We start from the raw sequence: 5,552 nt of genomic DNA, 5'->3' as shown, positions 1-5,552 counted from the left end.
CAGATATTTTCTAACGTATTTTTTTAGTGCAGTAAACATTACAATAGCATCCTGAAAACAGATCCTGGTGAGTTGAATAAAAATTGCCAGATCTCCCTTGTGGCTGTTCTGAATGTGGTTCTTTGTCTTAGTCCAGTGGTTTAAGGTCCCCTCTCCCCACTAGGAACTGTGTGCTCAGTTGCTCAGTCATGTCAGACTCTTTGCAACCCTGTGGACTATAACCTGCCAGGCTCCTCTGTCCATGGATTTTTCCAGGCGAGAATACTGAAGTGGGTTGTCATTTCCTACTCCAGGGGCTCTTCCCAGCCCAGAGATCGAACCCACGTCTCCTGTGTCTCTTTCATTGGCAGGTGGATTCTTAACCACTGTGCTACCTGCGAAGTCCCTAGGAATTATGTAGAACTTGTTTTTTTCACTTCAGGTACCTGGTTATATAATGAAGCCCAATTTAAATCTCTTTGCCTTTTACATTCTTTAAGAAACATGGGGCATGTTCTTGAAACACGGCTTTTCTGCCCTCCTTCCAAGGAGGTGCCCTCCTCCTGCACCCTTGGATGGAGCTGGGCAAATTGGAGCATTGAGACGTGGTTGGTGTCAGCTGGGTGGCTGCTCCGGGCGGGGATAGTGGCCCCTACTGTGCAAGTGGATGCTTGGTGAGAAGATTCTAGGCCCGGGGTTCCATGTTCTTCCTGCTTCTGCACACAGAAGTTTATTTTGGAATTTTATTTTCTTCTTTTTTAAATTTTAATTTAATATTAAATATTCTTGTTTTTCTCATATTGCCTAAGCAATATGTAACAACCTCAGAAAATAAAAATAAAGGAAAAAATGTAGAAATATCCCCTGTCTTAGCTGCCCAGACAGCCACAATCATCTTTCCACCCACACACATATATATATGTAGATATGTGTTTAAGTAAATGTGTAGTTGCTGAATTGTATCATAAATGTATTTTTTTGTTGTACTTACCAGGCTTTTTTCCTGGGTAATATTTTAGTAACATCTTGAGGACTATACAGGTACTAGACACACTTTGTAGAGGCTGCATAGTAATCTGCTGAGCAGATGCAGCTGTTTTATTTAATAAATCCCCCATGATAGATGTCAGATTCTTCCAAATTTTCTTTTACAGATGATGCTTGCAGCCAGCTCTTTCCTTCTGTCTTTAGTTATTTCTATAAGATCTTTCCTTCTGTCTTTAGTTATTTCTATAAGATAAATTCCCATAAGTTGTATTGTCAGAAAATCCTGTTGGTTTTTAAGGGTTTATGTAAATATTGGCAAATTATCCTCCAGAAACTGTACAAATTTATTTTCCCTCCAGTGAATCAACTTTAATTATTATTGATTTTCTTTGTTTTAATGCCTCTTTGATGGTAAAGTGTTGTTTTGTTTTGAATTTCTCTAATTACTAAGAGATTTTTCATTTTTTATATCTACCATTTTATTTCTTAAATTATGCAATTATGTTTCTTATGTAATATTAGCCTATTTCTCAATTGGGATATTTGCTTTTTTCTTATACATTATCTTTGTGGAATTTATGTTGGAATTCTCTTGATACCTTTTTAGTCAGCCAAAATATAAACTTGAATTATTTGAAGGATCATCACTAAGCAAAAGGCTTTTTTTTAGTGCTAATTTTTCAAGCACCTGTAATTGTAGCAGATAGTATAAAATATATTTTTTAGCTGCCTAACGGAAATAACCCATTTTCAGGCCTCAGATTTGATTGTATGTCTTGTGTTGGGTGACTGAGCCTGTGTAGTGCTTTACTGGAGGTGGGTCCAGGGCTTTCACATTTTTTACTTATTGTGTTGGCAGAATTCTGTCCATGTGCCTGGTTCTTTGCATCATCCTCTGAGGGATTGATGATGTTACTTCTCTTCACACCTGGAAATGGTGTGCTAGAGCTGGTGGGGGAACTTTCAAGGATACAGATTATAAATAGAGCTGGAATTAAAACCATATTTTTGGCTTAGTCTCCTGGTCAAATACCCCAGCAGGAGAGTCACTGATCTCCAAGACCCTCGCAGATTTGCACCTGTTTTTTCTCTGCCAGAAGTTCAGGAATCCCCCTGCTTTGGGACCGTCAAATCCCATGTACAGAGGAGCCTGTTAGGCTGCATTCCATGGCGTCGCGAAGAGTCGGACACGACTGAGCGACTTCACTTTCATGCATTGGAGAAGGAAATGGCAACCCACTCCAGTGTTCTTGCCTGGAGAATCCCAGGGACGGGAGAGCCTGGTGGGCTGCTGTCTATGGGGTCACACAGAGTCAGACACGACTGAAATGAATTAGCAGCAGCAGCAGCAGCAGAGGGCTCAGGCCTGGGGCAGTTCCATGGGCGTCCTGGTGGTGGCACTGCAGGGCCATGCTCCAGGCTCAGAGGTGCCTGCAGTCTGGGAGAGGGGATGAGGTAGCTGTGGATCCAGGTGTCCCTGCAGTGAATGACCCCACCCCCACCTGCCCCATCATTTCCTCAGTCATCTCTGCTTGAACTCTAAATCTTCCTTGGAGGAGGAAAAATTTTCCACTCTGTTTTGGTTATGACAGGGAAAAGGAAACCACATTCTTAGTGATAATCATGGGAGCTCAGCTGTGCTCATTTTTACTGTATTAGACTAGACTTCTGGGCTTCACTCGTGGCTCAGTGGTAAAGAATCTGCCTGCCAATGCAGGAGACTCAGGTTTGATCTCTGAGTCAGTAAGCTCTCCTGAAGTAGGAATAGCAACCCACTCCGTATTGCCTGGGAAATCCCATGGACAGAGGAACCTGGTGGGCTACAGTCCATGGTGTTGCAAAAGAGTCGGACATGACTCAGCGACTAAACAGCAACAGACTAGACCTTGTGGGGAGAGAGGTGGCCCCAACAAGTGGGCATCAGTCTATCTGTGCCAGGTAGTGCTGCTCTTCGTGGAGCTGGCTGCCTTCTGCAAATGCTGACTGAGCCCACCACCAGGTAAGCAGGGTCATTGCAGGGGGCATGAGTGCAGGCACTGGGTCAGGCAAGCTGCCCTGGGCAGGTGACGTGAGTTGAGACCTGCCTGAATGACTAGGAGCCAATAGGGGCCTTCAGGAGGCTGAACAGACGTCACTTGTTTCACTGGTTTTGCCAAAGACAGGCCCCTGAAGGGTGAGACAGAGGTGTTGGGAGTTGGGTAGAGAGGATTAACATGGGGCGTCTGCCTGGGATGTGATTTTGTGGGGCTGCTCTGGCTGGCCTGGGGAGCAAAGCCCTGGCTGTACCATACCCCATGGACCAAGCAGCTGGGCCTTCATGACCTGTCTTCTTCCTCCACAGCTCCCCAGCATTAGGTCAGGAAAGGCTCATGCTTTCCTGGGAGGGATTTGGGTTAAAAGTTTCATTTGCCTGGTTTCTCATATTATCTTCAAAATAATTCAGCTGCAACCCTGCCTCTTCTGTCTAATCAGCTTTATGCTTTGAGTTGAGAGGCCAGGGCTAGATCACTTTTGACTCTTTGTTCCCTCCTGTGTGTTCCTAACACTCTTGTTTCTCTTTCTCATTTCACTTTCCTTTCTGAGGGTTTCAAGCCTCTCTGTGTCTCTTCTCCTCACCCTGTGTGGAAAGTTCTCTCTCTGACGGGTGTCACTTGTGCAATCCTGGGCCCTGGGCTGGAGCACCCTGGTTGACTTGTGGACTTTGCCTCCCGTCCACTCCCACTCCCTCCAAGCCCCCCCCCCCCCTTGCCGGCGATGTGGCTCTGGGTCCCGTCCCCCCTGTTTCCTGCCACCGTTCTTTGTAGCTGAGGATCCTCCTCAGCCCCTGGCCCCACTTCCTGCGGTCGCCACGTCTGTTCCCATTGGCCACCAGGCGCCAACAGTTTGCCCTCCCTCAGAAGCCTCCACATGCCAAGGGCTTGTCCTAGTGTCACCTCGCCTCCACACGGCCCTGTCTCAGCCTGCCTGTCGTCCTTCCACCCATGTGCCCCCCATGCTGTCACAAACATCCTCTCCTTTGTTGTTCTCTGGTTGTCCTGTGCCCACTCCCACTCTAGGGGGCAGCAAACTGTGGCAGGAGGAAGTAACAACCACTGTGGTTCTCCACAAAATCCTATTCTCAATCCTCATCTGGGCCCACCTGTTGGGAGGAAAATGTCATCTTCCTCAGAGGGAGATGTGCGTCTGAGGCAGCACAGCTTTGCAGTGGTCTGAATTAATGGTGACTGGACTGTGGTAATGATTTTGTATGAGGTTGTGGCTGATTGTAGGACATAAGTGTCATAGATGAGAGAAAGGTTTGAAAAACGTTCATCCTGAATGCAGCTGAGGTGAGTAGGACAGGGTTCTTGTTACAAAGGAGTGCCAAGGGTGCAACTCATCGGGATGGGTGACGGGTGTGCTGCAGGCGGCTGGGCCAGGCTCCACGGGCTTTGGGATGAGAAACATATTCAAGAAAACAGAACCATGAAGTTTCCAGCAGATCATGCCTGGTGGATGCCACAGTGGTGATGAACCCCACAGCAAGCATGAGGGCAGCCGTGGCAGTCAGTGTGTAGGACGTGGCCACACTGAACTAGCCACCGAGGCCCCTTTCAGGACTGGGGTGACCGCCCTTGTGTGTTCTGATGTGGGTGCCCACAGCCTGTAATGTCCTGGGTCTCTGGCTGGCACCTTCTCTGTCTTCTGTATTCTGAGCTTTTTATCACAGGTTACATTAGTCACACAGGCTTTTCCAGTGACCCAGTGGTAAAGAATCGACCTGCAGTGCAGGAAACGTGGATTTGATCCCCGAGTCGGAAATGTCCCCTGGGGAGGAAATGACAACTGGCTCCAGTGTGCCTGCCTGAAAAATCCCATGGACAGAGGAGCCTGGCGGGCTACAGTCCAAAGGGTTGCAGCAAGTCGGACATGACTGAATGAACACGCACACACAGAAATGAGTCGAACAAGCCTTTTCCCAATCTTCTCACCACGTCTTCTGTCTCTCTTCTCACCATTTTCCTTTCTGTTTACCGATGGACCCAGAATATCCTTAATTTAATAAACTTGATTACTGGTCCTCTGAAAGAAAGTGACGTCGCTCAGTCGTGTCCAACTCTTTGCGACCCCATGGACTGTAGCCCACCAGGCTCCTCCGTCCATGGGATTTTCCAGGCAAGAGTACTGGAGTGGGTTGCCATTTCCTTCTCCAGGGGATCTTCTCAACCCAGGGATTGAACCTGGGTCTCCCGCATTGTTGGCAGACGCTTTACCTTCTGAGCTACCTGGGAAGTCCAATAATCACCCAGATCACCCCAGCCTCTTCTGACCACTAACCAGATATAAGGAGTAGTCTGCACTTGTGGTTCCTATTTACCTTGACATTCTTCCTGCTGAAGCTGCTCTTGAGAAGATCCCGGGCCTCCCGGGTTGGCCCCTCTTCCTCATCTCCAGGCACCTTTGGCTTTTCTGCCTCTTTCAGCTCCAAGGCCACAGGTGCTCACTCTCCCTCAGATCCCATGTCCCCAGGGGCCACTCCCAGTCTCAGCTGCTTCCTTTCCATCCCTCCTCTATCACCAATTTGCTCTGAGCAAAGTCCCTCTCAA

The sequence above is a fragment of the Capricornis sumatraensis genome, chromosome 10, assembly GCF_032405125.1.
Source record: "Capricornis sumatraensis isolate serow.1 chromosome 10, serow.2, whole genome shotgun sequence".
Lineage (NCBI taxonomy): Eukaryota > Metazoa > Chordata > Mammalia > Artiodactyla > Bovidae > Capricornis > Capricornis sumatraensis.
The sequence above is the reverse complement of the archived record's forward strand: the minus strand, read 5'-3'. Positions refer to the sequence as shown.